This window comes from Chiroxiphia lanceolata, chromosome 3 (genome assembly GCF_009829145.1).
Source record: "Chiroxiphia lanceolata isolate bChiLan1 chromosome 3, bChiLan1.pri, whole genome shotgun sequence".
Lineage (NCBI taxonomy): Eukaryota > Metazoa > Chordata > Aves > Passeriformes > Pipridae > Chiroxiphia > Chiroxiphia lanceolata.
In genome coordinates, this window is record NC_045639.1 from 98,787,451 (window position 1) to 98,807,527 (window position 20,077).

Consider the following 20,077-nt stretch of genomic DNA (forward strand, 5'->3'; position numbering starts at 1 on the left):
CGGTAGGGTCCCATTTTTACTTCAGAATCTTTGTTTAGAATCACTTTACACAAGCTCAGAGGGGAGCATGGAGTTGGGCATGTAAAGTTCTGAGCAAATTACATGAATTATTCCTAATAGCCTGTTCAGTACAGTCAGTGTTTAACGCAGTAAAAGACAACTAGTTATGGAGTCAGTCTATTTGGTGGAGAGCTATTACACACAAGAAGTTGTGTAATAGGAGCTCTTAATAACTTGCATTTTCCTACCTGAGAGTAAATGAAGGACAAGTATCTTTGTATCTTTACTTCCTTTTCCCATTTACTGTGGTTTTGGTTGCTTCCATTTGACACGTCTTCTTTAGCTGTGGAGAGATAAAAGGTTAAAACAAGTTCTGTGTTGCTTTTGCATTGAAAAAGTCAAGACTTTAACATAAGTTATGGCATGACTTAGTAGGGCAGGACAGATAGCTGTGTGCTGTTAACTTTTGGTTCAGAGAATGCAAAGAGAAGGAAAATATGTGCCCTGATGCAATTAGTGGGTAATTTCCTGCTACTTGCTGACAAGGCTTGAATGTTTGCACAAAAAGCAGGCTGTATCTTTGAAGAAGTTGCCTTGCCTTAAAGCCTTTTCCTACCTCCTTTTCAAACTTCTGTCTCTGGAGGATAATTTAATTCCTTCTTTATTCCTTGACTATTTGTTTGTCTTGAATGATTCAGCAGAAGAGAATTCATCTGCTTCCTTTAGAATTAGATGAGGGGATTTGTAGGTATAGAAGAACTGCAAATCCTGTCTCCTTTTGTGGAGAATAATTGTAAAAGATCTTACACTAGCAGTGCCAGAACTTTTGAATTTTAAATTTTCACTGCTAAAATGGGTATTTCTTAGGTTGGAAATGCCACCCGCTCCAGTCCTCCCAAAATAATTCCAGTCTTGAGTCAGACATCACTAAGCTTCCTGCTACAACAGTCACAGATGGCAACCTGTGCAAATAGATCTTTGCTGGTGTGGATTGGAAGAAGGAGTCTGGGGAGTATTTGGAGGCTTACCAGATGTTAACTATCTTTAGTTATAGGTTGGTGAGTCTGCTGGGACTGTGTAACCTCTGCAAGAAGAGGCGATTCTCAGCAGGCTTTGGTAGACAGCATTTCCTATTTCTTGGTGAAATGTAACTCAGATTTGATCTCTTCATCATAATAAAAATATCATTAGAGTTTCTTTTGAAGTACTGGGAGGGAGTAGGTGGGGGAGGAGAAATCTAGTAAACTGAATGTAAAGCTTGCAAATGTTCCCAGGCACTGCCAGCTGGCTATAGATTTTTCTTGGCTCTTGTTGCAAGCCCTTTTGAACTTTATGAAATGCAAAGGCCCATGATGGCCCCATAAGCAAATTCTTTGAGTGAAAGGATAACACTGTCAAAGCCCTTTATGGTTTTTACATCAACTAAGCTACAAGTAAAGGTGGATATTTGTGGCATAAAAATACGAGGCTGTGTGCTTTGCAAAAGACTTTAGTCCTAGTTTACCTTCATTCACAGACTCCCTCGTGTGTTTGTGTCAGCGATCCAGTCAGACAATTCCCTCTGTCCCTTGACAAGCATATGAAGTGCATGCCTGCAATCTGGAAAGTCAGTTGATGCCATCTGGTCAAGTGCTAATGAGGCTGCTGGAATGCTAGTGTCAAATGTTACCTTAACCTAAGCAGACTCCATGTGAGATGATGCTAGACTTTTTCCTGTATCTTTCATATACTGGCACAGTTGAACTCTGAACGTGTGATTCCTCACGGAGTTTTATCAGCTGGTCTGGGTGAAAACGGGGGGCATTCTGTACTAAGACCCTGTGCAGCAGTAGTATGTGAGTGGTATCAATGTGAAGAGACAGCCATATATTGAACAGTATGAAAAGACCAGTTCTTTCCTATAGTAGCCCCAAATGAGAAGCAAGGAAAGCCTTTACATCTGTTAGGTGCTCTTGAGCCTTCCACCCGATACTAGAGCTTTAGTTTATTTCATGTGCAGCCTTTCACAAATGTCTTCAAATATTTTTTGTCTATATGGAAGCCTGTGCCCTGGTGATTTTAATTTGAAAAGGTCTGTGGGTGTGTCACAATTCTAGTGTGGCAGAACTTACTTGAAATTTTGGGTGGTAAGTGCTTAACCTATCTTGTATTAATATGGTAATATATGATAACATCATGTTTGAGTAGCCGCTCTTGAGTGCAAGTGGGAACAACTGGTGAGTTTTAGTGTAGCAGTACTCCCAGTAGTGTGTGAAGGAAGTCCTATCACTCCTGCATTGTGGACTGAAATCTATTTCCTATGCTTTTGTTTTTTCTGAATTTTTTAAGTGGGAGGCCTGAGTTTGATTCTTGGTTACATTTGGAAGTCAGAGCAATACCCAAAGCTAGGCCTTTTCTACTTTGTGGGATGTGCTATCTCGGCCACTAGAAGTGTATCAGAATGACAGAGATAAAGGTACTGATTACAGAAAGTCATGAAGCCTCACAGAAAGAAGACTGTGGTGCCAGGCTGTGGGAGCGTGAGTTTTCCTCTCCTCCATAGGGCTCTGACTGCAACATTGATCAGTACCATTGCTTGACTGCTTTTTAATCAAGTGACTTTGCTCTGCCCTTTGCTCCCTGCCTTAAGAGTGCTCCTGTGAAAAACCTGCCTTCTGCTGAGAGCAAGAGAAAAGTGACATGAAATCTCTTTGTACTAGTGCTCTGTTCCCTGCAGAGAGCAACGTAAAGGATCTTATTTATGTCTTGCCTTCAAGAGGATAAAGTTTGTTGAATTTGTTACAGTCTGTGACTTCAGGTATCTCCTCCTCTACCTTCCAGTTACTGTTTCTTGTTTTCAGGAAAATCATTCTTATCTTAACAACACGCACTTGCTGCTAGCTGTTGCTAACTGATGAATAGCTAACGTTTTTCATTATTGAATATCGAGTTAACATGTCTGGCTCAGTTGTGTTCTGCCCCTGGAGCAGCAAAGATAGAATTAAATCCAAGAACTGAAGAGAATTTCAGTTTGAGAGATGAGGACTAACAGAAAAAGCACTACTGCTGCAGTGAATGCTGCTTATAAATTTTGTGCAAAAAAAAAAACCACATTAGCACAACATCACTAATGAAGTTGAAGGCCAGATTTTACACAGCTGCAAATAAAATTAATGCTGTATTTTGCTGTATCTGCACTGATCTTTCCCACTATACATCTCACGTATTGCACAGCAGAGGTGGTAAGGATAGCTGCTGGTGTCTACCTGCCCACAGAGGTGCAGTGGTGTTGGGGCTGTGCCAAGGAAAGTGATTCGGATGGATATCTTCAGAGGGATTGATCTACAGACAGGTTTTTACCAGACAATGTTTATTAAAGTTTCCTCTTTGCATGGCTAAGCAGTTACTGTTATGTGAAGCCAGAGGGAATGGGACACATCATTAATTGTGTCGAGAGCAGAGGAGGGTTTCCACTCCATGTGCTTGTGTGCAGGTCTGTACCATGGAGGAGTCCTGCATCTTCTTGCCTCTTCTGGGAGTATTTTGGGAGTGCCCTGGGAGGCCTACTAAGGGCTGGTTAGCGAGGCAGCCCTTACTTTCAAGAACGAGAACAGCATTTTTGATGACCTGCAATAAACTGAGCTCAAGCAATTGAGCTCAGATATTGATTTATTAAGGAGTTTGGGCATTGGAAATTTTCATCCCTTGGGAATATCTGACTGGGAATGTTGCTGATACTGTTGGATGCTTTGCTAAACCCAAGGGAGAATCAGGTGTGGCTGGAACACTTACTGGTGAAGACTGAGCAAAAAAGTTGTTGAGTACCTTGGCCTTCTCCATGTCCCAGGCAAGCAGGTATCCTATTTCCTTGCCAAGGAGGACCCACATTTTCCTTTTATCACTGATGTACCTAAAGAAGGTTTTCTTGTTACCTTTGACATCTCTGGCCAGATTTTAATTTTTAATTCTCTTGGGGCTTTAGCTTTCCTAACATGACCCCTGGTTACTCAGACAATCTCTCTGTATTCTTCCCAGGCTACCCGTCCTTGCTTCCACTCTGTGTAGGCTTCCTTTTTGTGTTTCAGTTTGTCCAGGAGTTTGTTGCTCATCTGTGCAGGCTAGTATACCATAGCCTCTGGAGGCTGTCCCTCTTCATCCAGCAAGGGCGGCTGAAAGTCTTTTGAATCAGCTCTTAGGTGCTACAGTGTCTCAGGCAGGCATGTTAACATAATAAAGAACTTTAGCCTAATTACCAACAGCTACTGCAGCCTGCTAATGGCCTGAGCTGCTCCCGTTTGGTCCATGCATCAGAACCCCAGTTTGCACAGAGTAGCCTGATTTAGATGATGTAAGCAATATGGCTACACAGCTTCCACTTGGTTTTCAGGGTGGGCAAAAGTTATTTATGCCCTTCTGTATAGGGACTGTGCCTTTTTCTCTCTTACGTGAAAGAAAACGATGTACTTACTTATTTTTCCCTTTCCTGGAGAAAGCACTTCTACTGCATTTATAGTGTTTGCCCTTTCCTTTTGAATTCCATTAATTTATGTTTGTTTTCACTTCTTCATCCCCAGTGTTGAATCCTACCTTTTCTACTAACTTTTCCTGAATGGCTCTATTTCTCCCTTGAATTCTTTTTCTGGCCTCAAAGTTATTTGCATATGTTTACGGAGAGAGTAGATATGTATGTAAATGGAATTGTCTTTGCCATGGTAATATGATCTTCAAAGGCTTGGACTGCAGTCACTTTGCTGCATTCTTTACATAAAATGTTTGTTTTGGCAAGTTGCTGCCAACAGAGTGCTGCAAGGGCCCAATCCTGCTAATTGCCTCCTGCTCCCACTGAACTCATGGGGCTTACATGCAAAAAAAAAATCCCCAAAACTTTCAAATTAGAGCTGTGTGTTCTTTACACAGTTATGTTCGTGTTCTACCATTTTGTCCTTTCTTTGGACAAAAGTGATTTGGAAGTGATCATTGGTTCTTAACTTTTCATGACCATTTGGTGTGTGTTAAAATACAGGAGTCTGTAGCAATGGAGGGGGGTAGCTAGGTTCCAGTCCAACATGGAAACGGTGGTTTAGGAGAGGTGTACCTTTATGAAGGTAGTCCACAGGGAGTCCTGAGTATGAGACATCACTACCTCTTTTTGTGTCTATTTTTTGTCTTTACCAGCAAAGCTGGTCAGTGTATGCTTTGCTGTGGGCTGCAAAATCATGAGCTGTGGTGGGTAAGGAAGTTGCACACCCCAGGGCTGGGAAGAGAGGATACGTAATCTTGTGAGCAAAGCAGGAAAAGAGTGCATCAGTACTATGTGTCATCAGCTTGTATTGCAAGCCCCACCACAAAATTCTCAGTGGAGTGGACCTATGCCTTCCACCAGAGTGGATCTGAGAGGTGATAAGGTGAACACACACGTGATTCTACTGCAGTGTCCTCAAGTCTCTCAGTCTAAAACTTTTTCTGTGTTTAATACTTTCCTGATCTTGGGACTGTGGAAGATGGAAAAGAACCTCCTGCTACTGCCCTTAGGTCCCATCCTGTTCTTCCAGTAAGAGGTCACATATTGGGAGTTACCCAGGCTCCCAGCCCTCTGGGTGCTTGCTTACAGCATGACCCCTCAAATCTTAGCTGGAAAAACTGTGAGGGAGGAAGAGTGGCATAGGGTGCAGACAGATAATTCACAAACCTTTTTTGTAGCTATCAGAGCTACTGTCTTACAAATATAGCAACTATTCATTAGGGAGTATTAATTGGTATAGTCATAAGTGCTACTCTCTATTTGCTCTGGAAACTGAGAGAGAAGCCATTTATATCTGTTGAATTGTAAACTTCTGTAACAGTGGGGAGTGTTCTCAAAACCCCACTTACCACAGGCAGCTGGCCCCAGTTTTTTTCCTGCTTGAACATATGTGGAGTACTGTGGTTTACCCAGGGCTCAAACTAGTCTAGCTGTTTAAGGTAAAAATCAGAATTGTTTATTTAGAAACTATTTTTGATATCACAAAAGTGATATCAAAAGGTGTTTCAAAAAGAAATAATTTGTGAAGATACCTGCCATGTGGATAATTTAGCACTTACATTGTTGTGGAGTGTTGAGATGTGGCTCTGAAATAGTTGCATATTTTACTCAAGTCAAGAATGCTGGAGGCAATTGCAAGAACAGGGAGAATTTCAGTAAGGGGAAAGTGTGTTAATTATCCATGCAAAATGTTCACACTTGCTGCTGTGTTTCATATGTTTTCATATCTGCTGAAGCAAAGCAAGAAAAGTGTTGTGCTGGGGCAGTGTGCATGCATGGCTTAGAGCTGAATAGATGTAAATGGTTAAAAAGGGGTTCTCTGCTAGAGAGGAGGAGGGGAAAGTAAGAGTGCATTCCCAAAAAAGTACATTCCCAAAATAAAAAGCTTACATCATGGACATCTTCAGTTTTCCCACACTTCTTTCCTAATTATTGTCCTGCAGGACAGCTGATCTATTTCAAACAGGAAGCTGTTTACAGATAACACTTGCAACTGTTTTGTCTGATTTGTTGAACTGTCGAAAAGCAAAAGACAACCTCTTTGCAAATTAAAAACTGTCAGACTTCTGTAAACAGCAGCAATGAGGTTCATCTGTGCAGTGTCCCTGCAGGCACAGAGCATTCTGCAGTTCCCATTTTCTCAGCAGCCATAAGGTAAGAGACTTTTATGCTTTAATTCTGTAGAAGCAAGTAGAGGAAAAAGTCTGTGTTTGTTAGGGGGCTACCTTGTATAAGACAAAATATGATTGGCAATCCCCAAATAGTAAGGGAAGGTAAGGAAAAAAAGAGCTTGATATCTCTCGGGTAACACTGGACCTTTCTACTGTGAAGCACCCATGTGGGTTAGATCACTGAATTCCTGTTTCGTTTAAGGGGGTTTGTATTTAAAATATACAAATGCCGTTGGAAGGGCTCACTTTCCATTTAGCAGGGAAGGACAAAGCAGTATATGAATTTTAACTTTTTCTACAATTGAAACTTATTTTACTTCATTAATGGGTTGTAATTTCTGGTAACAGATATAGGCAGTTCTCTGTTTTCTGCTTTAAAAAGTGATCTTTTAATACAGCTGCAAGGTTGGCATTGCAGAAGTGAAACATGACAGAAGATCCAGTAAGAGCTGGAATTACACCACTGGATAATTAAGAGCAATCTCAATGAAAACCAAATCATGCTGGAAGTAGTACTATGCAGAAATGCCTAATGAGATATAAGGATGTATAAAGATAAAAAATCTTGTTCTAAATGAGCGGGAATATGAGAATAAACCATACTTTGGTAAGCAGAAGGGCACGTATGTCTGCTTTTCAGTTATGAGCTATGAAAAATTGAGATTCATCAGGGATTAGTGAGTTTCCATTCTGACCTCTGTGCGTACATACATGTGTGCTCAGTGTAGGCAGTGAAATTCTGAAGGGGGATTGTTTTCAAGCAAAATCAAATAGATGTGGAGAATCTTACCCAACTTTACTTGCCATATAGTGAAACAGAGCAACTGGACTGGAAACACTACAACTTTGACCCTTGGGTATTGAAAGATTTTTAAAATATGGCAAATGTAAAAACTGTTGCCCTATGTTTTCCTCTCTGTAGCTGAGATCTTTTATATTTCATATCTGTATAATCATTTACATGATTACGAACATTTAAGGCATTATAATGATCAGAAAATACAATACAAACACTGACTTAAAGGTCTCACTTATAACAATGATACTATCCTAAAATTTTAGTATGTTACTTATGCAGCACTGGTAAGGTATGCTGATGTTGTAGACAAGAAGTTAGACTTCCAAGTTGAGTATTCCTTTTAAAAATGTTTGGACTGTCTTTCATAAAATTCTTAGATGAACAATGAAATTATTGTTTGAATTAATGTATGAAAGAAAATATTTAACTTAAATTCATAGTCAAAATGGCATTTTAAACATGGCATAGTCCCAGAGTCAACAGAGAATTGCAGTGTGGAAGCAGCAGAAATCTACTGTGTAATTTGTAACTGTACATTATGTTCAAAACTATTTTTTCTGATTACTTTTGAGTGATTTTACACTTTCTAAAGCTCTTATTTAGTCATCTTTAGGGCTGTTCAAAAACTCTTGAGCCAGAATCCTTTTGAAGTAGGAAGACTTCTGGCAAAATACCTTTTTAAAGTAAAGTGTCAGTTCTCTGGGATAGTTTAGTTCTTTTTGTCAAATGATTTTGGCTGAAAACCAGGAGCATTTAGCCAAAAATATTCTCATGGTTTCTCTGGGGAAGCGTAGTTTGTGCTTTGCACTGCATTTCACTACTGGCTGAACTTCACAGCTGAACCACGCTTCCCATACAGCTGTGTGGTCAGGGTCTGGCTATTTTAATTTCCCTTGATGAAAGGAGTGTTAAGATGTATTTTGGAAAAGGTAGTCTAGTGAAAGAGGCACAGACTGGGCTCATAAGGCATCAGCTGGTCAATAACAAGTTGGCAGCTTCTTAAATTTCGACTCCTTCCTTCTGTTTTGCACAAGCCATCCTGTTTTTCAGCTGTGAGAGTAGGACCCTTCAAAACAGTGTGATATGTCAGTAGAAGGTTTAAAGCCTTTTGATGTTTTTATCCATGCAAACAACTGTACAAGGGAGAGAATATTTAATAATGTTTCTAAGGCTTTGTTAGTGCTTCTGCCAACTTCTGTGCTAAACGTGCTCCATTTTATGTATTCAGAACTGAAAAATGCAAGGGAGCACGGCTGAATTTTAAGATCTTTTAAGAACTCTGGAGTCAAGAGGCAAACAACCTAGTAGGAGTCTTAAGCTTTAGAAAGAGGTGGTTTTTGAAAATCCAGCTAGGTCTCATCTCGCCCATTTAAGTGTCTCTTCAGAAAAATGTAGTCCTGGGTGATTTGCCTCTAGTTGTATAAGATGTCTGTAGACAAGAAAAGAATGGAAGTTGGTCTACTCAAGTTCTTCATTAGTGCACCAGTCTCTTATTTGTTCATTAGGATCCAGGGTTCCTTAGCTGCTGGGACTGTTTGGATGCTACTGCCTCAAAACTGTATCAGAAGATTAGTTAGAAGTTCCATAGGGTGTCCTGGAGGCCAGGACAGAGGAGTAAGACAGATGATGGGGAGTTTTAGGGTTTACATTGGTTTCCTTCTGCAATGAATAATAGAACGGTTTGTGTTGGTTAAAAAATCATCTAGTCCAATAGTACAGCACGTGAATGAAGCATAGACATGAACAAACAGTGTCACAGTGCTGCAAGGTCGATACCAGGCTCCAGACCAAGAATCAGCAATGTTTAGCTGTTATATGGAGTGAATGGAGAAGACCTAAGTGCTGAAGAAGGTGACTCACCACAGACAGCCAAGTGTGTGAGGGCCACAGCAGCTGTCTGAAAATTGTTTGTGAGAGAGGTGCTTCATGATTCCCTCTGCTGGATGTAGGAGTGGATAAATTCACTATCTCTAGTGCCAAGTGCCTGGAGAAACTCAAGTTCCAGGAGGTGGAAGCTTGCCTTGAATGTGTGTGCCCAGTTTTCCTTCAAGCATGGAGGCTTTGAAAAATGGCTCTGAGAAAAGAGTTTTCTACAGTTCTCTTTGAAAAATGAACTGCTGCTACCCAGCTGTCATGTAATAACATACTGTCTGGGACCACTTACCTGGGAAGCAGGAGATCCAGATGCAGCTCATTGCACTGCTTCAAACCCCCACCTCCCATCTGCTGAAAAGGTGCCCTTGTCACTAACCAACATAGTAATTTGGAAATGGGACCACTGTGGATTGTGTCCACAGCTCCCAAGGCAGTTTCTGATTGTTGATACTGCTTTGAATTTATACAAGAAAAAAGAGAAGGTTTAAACAGTCCAGGGAAGTCTATTCCTTTGGCATGAGAAGCTAGCCTGCATTAGAAACTAGCTTGCGAGAGAGAGGCATGTCCCCACCATGTTTTAGAAAGGAATGGCAGTGTTTTCTATCCTTCCTGTTTATCATGTGCTTAGAGGAAACTGAATGAATTTGGGTATGTTTCCTTGATGGGCATAAAAGGACTAGGTGTCTTGTTCTCTTCAGGCAAGATGTTGACTATCCCTGGTCTGTGCACTGAGAAAAGCTTAGCTGCTCGAGTTTTCCAATAAAACCACAGGAACCTACTGCCTCTTAAGGTGGCTGAATTGTTAGGAGATGTTTTTGGATGCTTTGAACATGGGATGAGGCCACAGATACAGATTCAGGGGTAGTGTTGACTTAAGCAGCTCTCATCTGGAGGTTCAGGGGTGAAGAATGTGGGCAAAGGATGGAGAGTGGAAAGAGAAACTACCTCAGCTTTGGCTGGTTTTTGAGTAGGGATCTTGAAGAGCAAAACTGTGTCCATAGGTGTGCTTAGGTTCCTGGTGCCTGTCTTTGTCTAGTCTTAAGCATGGCTCACTCTGTGATTATTTTCTTTTTGTCTTGCTTACTAACTGCAGAATAAGTATAAATAATAACAAGAAAACATTCCTACAGACAACACTCTAAGATTTTCAGTTTAATTTGAGTGATTATCAGGCTTTGTAGATCACCCCAAAATCTCCTGTTATGGTGCTGATGATTTTAGCAGATACTGAAACTTGCTGATAATAGGCATGCATTTATGCATCTTTAGTGGACTCTTTAGAAATGATCCATGGGCCTTCAAGAGACCATGGATCAGATGTTGATTTGATCTCCATGTGGTCTGAATGCCAGGGTCAATCTGCTCATTTGGAAGGACAAAACAATATAAGTGATTTTATAATTTTTATTCTACTTGTAAGTAGAATTTTTGATTATCATCAGAGAAAGATTTGTAAGAGATCATCTAATTTTTGGGAATTAAAACAAAGAGCTTTAAAAAATTGATATGTGAAAGAACTGGAAATGTTAGATGGCACAGTAATTATGGCCAATCAAGATAAAAACATCAGACAAGAATGTAATGAAGGCCTAGCCCAGGGAACAGCAAAAAATGTCTTATTACATAGGAAAAGAAAAATGTGTCTCAATGAGCTTCCTTGTCAGAATGGTGTTAATGAGAAAACAGGTCTCTGATGGCTCACTGGGGTGGAGTTACGTTCAGGAAATATTAAGGAAACAGATACTGAGAACATGTGGCAGAGCAAGAGAAGGGCTCATCATGCATGCTGGGGAGACTCCAGGGCAATGGATCTGTAGGCAGCACCCGCAGGTGCAGTGAACTTGAAGTTTAAAGCTAATGTAGAGATAAAGTGAGGTGATGTAACAAGAGCTGTGTTATGAGCTGCAGCTGAAAAACCTCTTTATTGGAGATTTTCTTCTTTTCCTCTTCAATATCATCACAAATTTGGGTTTGTTCCACCTGGCTTTGGGGTGATAATTGCAGCCTTACAGTACCTGAAGGGAGCCATCAAGAAGGATATGGAGAGACTTTTTACAAGGGCATGTAGTGACAAGACAAGGGGGAAAGGGCTTCAAACTGAAAGAAAGTAGGTTTAGATTAGATATTAGGAAGAAATTATTTACTGTGAGAGTGGTGAGGCTCTGGAATAGGTTGCCCAGAGAAGTTATGGATACCCCATTCCTGTAACTGTTCAAGGCTGAGTTAGGCAGAGCTCTGAGCAGTCTGGTCTAGTGAAAGGTATCCCTGCCCACGGCAGGGGGATTGGAGCCAGGTGATCTTTAAGGTCCCTTCCAACCCAGGCCACATGTCAGAATTGCCTTTTGTATAATTGTGGAGTGTCAAAAAGTCTTTAGTCACTCTCTACTTTTTATGACTTATGTAAAACCCATAGAAGGTCTTTGTGGACACCTGGCATCCAGCCAAGATCAACTCACCACATCTGGTCTGACAGTTTTTACTCTGTCTCCTAAGCAACCCTGTGTTTAAGCATGCATTTTCCCATTCAGACTTAATTCACATGTGGTTGCATTCACATTGTTCCTTAATTTTAGGGAAGGTGATGTTAAATATTGCAACTACAGTGTTTGGTACATGGAGTTTCCTCTCTGTGTAGAGTTGGTGCCATCGTTTTGGCAGCACTGAGTAACTGCGACACATCATTTTTGCCCTTCGTTCTTCCTTTTCTTAAGTCAACTGGCAGATGTTGGGATTTCAGGTCAGTGTACTCTTTAACTCCTCTGAAGCCTTTTATTTTACTGGTAGCTGCATAACCAGAACAGTAGCATTAGGGTTTTTTCCTGTACGTGCCCTATAAATTCTGAACGGACACAAGTGGAGGTTCAAGTGATCACTGCTTAGCTGTTCTGCAGCTTCTTAATTTGTGCACAGCTGGCCTGTGGTTATGTTCTAGCTGTGTGAAAGGTGCATCTGCTGCTATTGTTAGAGAATTTGCCGAGTACCAAAGCAGATGGAGATGCCAGCAGTTATCACTTACTAACATAGCTTGTTGTATTATTCCCTAGAAATGCACATTATTAAAATAGAGAAATCTCTCAGGGCAGTTGGTTAGATGAAAGGACTTTAATGAAAAATTCCCAAAGGGAGTTGTCATCCTAAAGAATCTTTTGGTAGCAGAAGCATCATGGTATACAGGTCAGGGAAGCAGCACCTTCAGGTTATATGAATTCAGATAAACATGCTTGTTTTCAAATTGTGTTCAACACATTCTGTCTATTTTTCCTGAATTCATATTTCTTTTTCAAAATGAGATGAGATTGTCAAAAGCATCTCACACTGAATAGTCACTTTTACTTATTTTCAGTTTTTAAAAATATTTGTCAACCGGTGCATTGTACATGGCAAAGGATTTCGAGGACAGGTATTGTGTTATGTGTAAGAGCTGCTTTAGGAAATTTTGCCACTGGAAGATATTCTTTCAGCTAGGTTCCATTTGGCATGCCTTTTAAGTAGGGTTATGACTATTGCCAATGATATTAGACTGATTAGTGAAAGTCTGCTGTAGCATATTAGTGTGAGAATACTTCGACTTCCGAGAACTTTGTCAATGTCTAGTTGTCTGCTGGAATTGTGTCTTTGTGTGTGCTTCTACTAAGTCACATCAGACCCATAAAACCCTGTTTATTTTCCCACTGCATTTTGCTTCTACAACCATTTCTGTGTACCAACCATATATTTTCTGTTAATGTGGGGAGCTGTTTAGATAGGTTCCTTTTTCTTTTGCCTTCTTTCCCTTATCTGCACTTGGAAAGGTGTGTCAGCACTCTTAAGAAAAAAAGGACATTGGGTAGTACTATTGCTATGAAGATCAACTGTCATTTCTCCATTGAAGATATCGTAGAATCACAGAATGGCCTGGGTTAGAAGGGACCTTAAAGATCATCTAGTTCAGCCCTCCCGCCATGGGCAGGGACACCTTCCACTAGATCTGTTTTTTCAAAACCCAGTCCAGCCTGGCATTGGACACTTCCAGGGATGGGGCATCCACAACTTCTGTGGGCAACCTGTTCCAGTGCTACACCACCCTCACAGTAAAAGATTTCTTCCTAATATTTAATCTAAACCTACTCTGGTTTGATACCTTTCCCCTTGTCCTGCCACTACATGCTCTTGTAAAAAGTCTCTCCACATCTTCTTGTAGGCTCCCTTCAGGTACTGTAAGGCTGCAGTTAGGTCACCCTGAAGCCTTCTCTTTTCCAGGTTGAACAATCCCAATTCTCTCAGCTTTATGTCACAGGAGAAGTGCTCCATCCCTCTGATCATCTTGGTGGCCTCCTCTGGACTTGCTGCGAAAGGTCGATGTCCCCCCTGTGCTGGATGCAGCACTGCAGGTGGGGTCTCATGACAGCAGAGTAGAGGGGCAGAATCAACTCCCTCGACCTGCTGGCCACACTGCTGTTGATGCAGCCCAGGACACGTTTGGCTTTCTGGTTGGAGTGCACATTGCTAGCTCATGTCTAGCCTTTCATCCACCAGCACTACCCCTAAGTCCTTTTTGGCAGGGCTGCTCTCGATCTGTTCATCCCCCAGCCTGGATTGATACTGGGGGTTACACTGACCCAGGTGCAGCACCTTGCAATTGGTCTTGTTGAACCAAGGGTATTGCCATGGGCCCCTTTCTTGAGCTTGTCCAGATTCATCTCGCTGGCCTCCCGTCCTTCAGGTGTGTCATCTGCAAATGTCATTAAAAGAGATATTAAATAAAACTGGTCCCAACACAGACCCCTGAGTGACACACTTATCACTGATGTCCATTGGGACGCTGAGCCATTGACCACAACCCTCTGGATGCAACCATCCAATCAGTTTCTTATCCATCTAACAGTCCACTCATCGAATTCATCTCTCTCCAGTTTAGAGAGAACAATGATGTGGGGGACTGTGCCAAAGACTTTACAGAAGTCCAAATAAATGACATCTGTAGCACTTCCCTTGTCCAGTGATGTAGTCACTCCACCATAGAAGGCCACTGGGCTGATCAGGCAGGACTTGCCTTTGAAAACCTTTAGGAAAGTTTCAGCATAGGATCACATAGAGAGTGTTATTTCATCTCCCAGCCTGAGAACAAAAAGAGCCTTTTGTTGAAATTGCATTGATACTGCCCCAGTTCAAATGCCAGATTTTGATCATGCATGCTTATGTACCATGGTGTTTTGTTATGTTGAGGATATAATTCCAAGAAGTATGTACTTGTCATTTGAGGATAACACCCTTGGATCATTTCCATGACTCTTAGTGGCTTGCATGCTATTGCAAAATGCCTGATGTCGTTCTACTTCCTATGGTCTGTATCTTTTGCTGGATATTATTTTCCATTGCAGCCTGGTATTTTGCCATATCTCTCCTCTTTTAAAATGTTCCCACTCTAATTATGTGCTGGACTTTTTTTTTTTTCTGGTGAATTTAGTCCTTTGTATTCTTTCACTTATGCATCTTTCTGCTTTCTGTATGCCTCTGGCATGCGAGGGCACAGTTTAGCAGCGCACTGAAGGCCATCTCAGCTGCTGCCAAGGGCATTTCTTTCCTTGCCTGGCATAATTTTTGCAGGAATGATGGCCATTTTACCCTCACCAGGAACCAAGAATCTAAATCAACAGAAAAACAATATTACAGAAAGAAGAATAGCTTACTGCCTGTGCTAGCTCATGATGGGATCAGCTGGCAGTTGGTGACAGTACAGAGAAGGGGAGGGTAGTATGTGACTGCCGTAGGAAGCCAGGCTGCTGTTAGCCCACCCATAGACTGACTTAGGTAATTAGTGATGGTAGGACACTCCTCACCTACCTACAAGGCTGAGCTAGTCGTACTGGGCAATGAGTAGGTACCTCCAGAGTCAATTATCTGTCCTGTGTTGGGATGAAATGAATCCACATGCCAAGGTGCCTTTCTCTGACTTGGTAATACAGGGAGCTCAGGGTGATTTTCTCAGACTGACCACCTAAGCCTGAACAGATAAATCCCACCCAAGGGTCTGCTTATAACTAACCTCAGCTTGAGGTCTGTATCTAAACAAAATTGTTCTGATAAATAGGCATCTGCTAATGCCAACTGTGCTCTATCTTGTTCACTTTTTGAGGTGTCATACTTGCAGTGTTGGGAGGAACTGGGCAACAGTCTTTATTCTTAGGCAGCTTCCCATTATTTTTAGAACCTCCCTTAAAAATAGCTGTCACTTATCTAATGTGTGAGAAAATGGGGACAAAAGCTATTTCTGCTCTGTGTTCGTTCTCCTCGGTAGGATGCTGTGGCAACCAAAAGCAAACATTTTTCCTGTCCACTTGCCCTCTGGGATGGTGCCATTGGTCATCTGTCTTTTCTCTGTTAGACCTCTGGTTTTTCACTTTTGCTCTGTGTTTTCCCAACTAGTGATCTACATTCTAAGTCTCTTGTCTTTCTCTTTCTCTAGCCTCATAAACTGCTTTGCTTAGATTTTGTCTTCTGTCTGGGCATTCCTGATCTGCCCCTGTGTTTATACGGGAGTCCATTGTGGGACATGAAAACAGAAAGCAGGGAAGGGAGAACACTAATTTTTCCCCTTTTTAATCCAATGTCCTACCACACTAAGCTTGAGCTGGCTTCATCATCAGGCTTCTTCCCTGCTTCCTTCCATCCTTTAATGTGGCATGCCTGAGTGCATTCTAATTTCACTGACTGTGTCCACCCAATATTAGCAATTACTCTCCTGGGGAACTGGAGTTGTGGGTTCAAATCCTTTTAAGTTAAGGATGTTCCATAGCTGGTACTTCACACTTTTTGGATCAATACTTGAGTGGCATTTCTGTTGTGCAAAAGGCAGGTGCCACTGCTACCATGGCTGGGATGATCAGATGGGGCCTTGATAGACCTTTCTGCCTGTTCTCTGTGCCTCCAAAAATGTAGCTGCAGGACTAGGACCACCCTCCCCATGTGAGTTTGCCTTTTGAGCCTGTCCAGTGCCCTCAAGAAAACAACTGTCAGGCCCCCCTAGGAAAACTTCCAAGCACCTGGAGAGCAATAATGTGTTGGAAAGCATAAGTTGCTTGAATGGGCATTAACCACTTAAATACTGCACAAATACCCCAACTTCTGCAACCAGTCCTAAACCTCTGTGGATGAGAAGGGAAGAAAAGCAATGCCTTAAAGCTTCATAAATAAAACTACAAATGCATATGTGCATAATATATATTTATTCATGTAAAGAAAAGTACCCTGCAACATTCTCCACGTTATTCACTGTTTCATGGTGAATCCTTAGTGTTTTATTTCCTACAGAAATAAAACTATGTGTGGGGATAGCATCAGGTACTCGTGTCAATGCTTTATAGGAATGGGGCTGAACTGAGATGGTTTAGACATAGGTTTTAGAAGAACTGACACCTACATTTGAACCCTGGTAAGTTTTTTGTTGGTGGTGTTTTTGTTTTTGTGGTGTTTTTGTGGGCTTTTTTTGTGTGTGTTTGTGGGGTTTTTTTGGCATTTTGGGGAGGTAAAGAATACTGAAAATTTGATCTGACATATATTAAGGATGGCATCCAAAACTGCAAACTGTTTTTGTAAAATATAGTTGCAAACAGCAGAGATCTCGTAATCTAGTAGGGACTTTGATTAAAACATTGCAGGAGAAATTCTCATTAGTTGTATCTGACCAACATTTTACATAAAGATAAAATTCTACTTGAGCATTATTTTCTGCTGACTGAAAAGTCATAGAGAACTATTGTGAAAGATTTGGCACCTGGGTCCCATCTCCCTCTAGTTAAAGGTTTTGAAAACATACTTGCCCCTTTCTGGCACTATTTTGATCTTACCCTGAAGCCCTGATTTTATATTTTTAACACAGATTACAGTAAGTTAATTCTAACATGAATTCATTGACTTCAGCAGAACAACATCAGGAAAAATTTGTCCCAATTTTTACAAACGTTCTTCTTGATGAAAAGTGAGACTACTATTCCTACATATGTCAAAGGCATTGTACAGGCAGAACTAATAGTCCCTTATACCTCACAAATATTGGCTGAGGAAATGGCTCTACTGTGCCAGAATTAAGTGTACTTCGGGGAGTAACCAAAGACTTCCTATCAGTTAGGTTTCTAGGTAATGCCAGACTCGCTCTTTTGTCCTCTGCAACAAACGTTGCTGCTCTTCAGCATTATCGGGACCTGAAACGTGTTATATCTCTGCTTTATACTACTCCATGCTCCACAGATTTCACAGAGACTTGGTAACTGCAGCAGTTATGGTCCTCTTTTTTGCAATTCTACAGTATTAATATTTAGGGATTTTTTTTCAGTCTTTCAAGTCCATTGCTTCAACCTTTAAATCAACATGTAGAATTTAACTTGAGAGCATTGCAATGTTACGATAATGATCATTGTTTAAACAGCTTTGTAACTGATTCTGATTTTTATAGTCTAGCTAAGTGGTGAACTCTTGATTACCCAAGGTAAAGCACAAGGGAGCTGGGAGGACAAATGAGAAAATGCTTAGATAAAGTAAAAGCATAGCTACACAAAACATCTATAGGTTAGGATGATCAGCAAGGCTGTAATGGAGAAAGAAGAGGTCAGTGACACAAGTTTCATCTCTAGTGTGAAAGGCATCTTCCCCAGGGAAGGATCTACAGCCCTTGGGCCAAGGGGTGAAAAGCAGCTTGTGTGAACAGCACTTGTCCGTTCTGCCTCTCAGCACTTCCCCCAGAAACCTATCCCTAGTCTGTGCTGAGTGCTGGTGGTACCCTTGTATCCTGGGACTTAATTTAATTTAAATCATCTGTTCAAAATGTTTGAAATAGCATGAGGTCTGTGTCACAGCCTGCTATTTCACTGTTGTGATTTTGTGGGCATGTGTTGCATCTGCTAGAATGTGGCTTAGGGCCTGCCACGGTGCTTGAGGACAGACAAGCTGCCAGATAGTTCTGGGAGGTGTTGGGGCATGAATGATGAGGGCTTGAAAAGTCAGGGGAGTGAAAACCCTTGAAAGTTATTTCTATGTCTGTAGTGCTGACTCAAACCTGCTTGGGAAAGTCACCAAATGTGGCTGTGGCTCTGCAGATTTATGTGTGTCTGTACTAGGAACATACTTAATTCACAATAAAGATAATTCAGCTCAGATACCTGAGAATAAAGTATAGTTTTAAAAATAACAACAAAAAATCATAATAAGAATGAAAACAACTCAGTAATAGTGAAATAAAAACAACTCAAAGATCCCATAGGATTATACAGAGGATTAGAATTACTCTGTAACTGTTGGCTGGCTGAGCACTAATGCCAGCAAGCATCATTTGGCTTCTGCATTTTTCAGCCTTTGGTTTCAACTGGGCAGATCATCTGTGTTGTTGATTCTAAATCCAAAATAACAGCATGTAACAAGCTGCTGACCCTTGTGGAGCAGCCACTGGCAGATACGGGAACTCCATGCATGAGGCATTTGCTGGCTGAAGTGATCTCCAAGTTTTCGATCCAGTGTTGGGGAGGAAGTGTGGGAGCTCAAGGAGTGCTAGAGCCCAGCTGGCCTGGCCAGTCCTGCAGCAGTTTTGAGCAAGCCTGTGGGGCCTTGGGGGTTCTCTGATGGTCTCTCAAGGACTTGTCACTTGAAGTTTGGCTTGTAAAGCCTCTTCTCTCTTGTCAAGTGAGGTAGATTTCCTAAAGCTGACAGGTCTCAAAAGTTGTTTGGAAATTGTTGTGCTGTTTGCATTGATATGTTTTCGTTCCTAATTGAAATAGAGGCGTTTTACTAATTTTTTTTTTAAGTAAATACTGCCTTTTCCTCCTCTTCTAATTTTGTTTTTCAGTGCTTTCAGCTTACACTGATTTAATGGCCGCTATTATAAGTGCTGCAAATTAAACTTCTGACCCCTGCATAGACAGTGAGAAAACATTTGTACTTTTATAAATGCTGAACATCTCTAGGTTTCACTCTGGCATTGGTTTTACTGATGCTGAAGATACTCCAAATACTGAGACCAAGATGGCATTTTAAAAAACGGGCTGGTACCTTTCTCTAAGGACCACTTTCAGTGGGGCTTGATTTTCTAAATGCCTCTATGAATCTGGGTCTGAAAGGACTTGAAGGTAGGTCGGAAAGGCAAGGAATTTTTGACGATTTTAAAATGAAAGATGCTGCTGTGGCATATACCTGGATATCAAACTCTTATTTCAATCATATGTGGCAATTTTAGCTACAGGAGAGATTTTTTTTGAAAGCAGGAAAAGGTGGAGAAAGTGATATCCAAAGTGCTTTGGGTTTTATTCTACTATTAATGTGTCCCTTTACTGCAGATGCAGACTCTATAAAGTATTTAATCTGCAACCTCTTCAGAGATTTCTTCTGTTAGTGGCTCTTCTCAGACCAAGGTAATTTCCCTGAGAATTTGTACAGATCTGGGTGTTGTGACCTGACTGACACTAAAGAAGCTAATTTTTTTAGAACAAGTCCGTTTTCTCTGTGAGCTGACCTAACACAAAATAGGGTGAGGTGTATCTCCTCTGTCACTGAGGCTTGTAAGCCCAGCAGCAGCTAGTGGGGAATGTGCTGAAGCTTCATTGGAGGTTTTGTTTTCCCCAGAAAGTCCTTCATATCTGGCTGCTGAGCAGAGCTAACAAGCAGCCTTGACAGTTCTCTACTTCGCAATGTCTGTCTCATTTCTGAGCTGTGTAGGAGTTTGCAAAGGCAGATTAATATTTAACATACCTGGAGTCTTTGATCTTT

The 20,077-nt window shown here is 41.3% G+C and overlaps 1 protein-coding gene across 6 annotated transcripts in view; it reads left to right on the forward strand.

Annotated features, from left to right (window-relative positions):
* Positions 1–5,578: 5,578 nt before the first annotated feature.
* Positions 5,579–20,077, forward strand: part of COLEC11 (collectin subfamily member 11) — a 38,497-nt gene continuing 23,998 nt past the window's right edge. The window contains exons 1-2 of one of the 6 annotated variants that reach the window (XM_032683836.1): positions 5,579–6,655; positions 16,637–16,757. The gene's annotated coding sequence lies outside the window, so the exon portion shown is untranslated. Of the gene's footprint in view, positions 6,656–12,727; positions 12,747–16,636; positions 16,758–20,077 lie in introns of those variants that run through there. The other 5 variants (XM_032683834.1, XM_032683835.1, XM_032683832.1 and 2 more) reach the window with 5 other exon arrangements.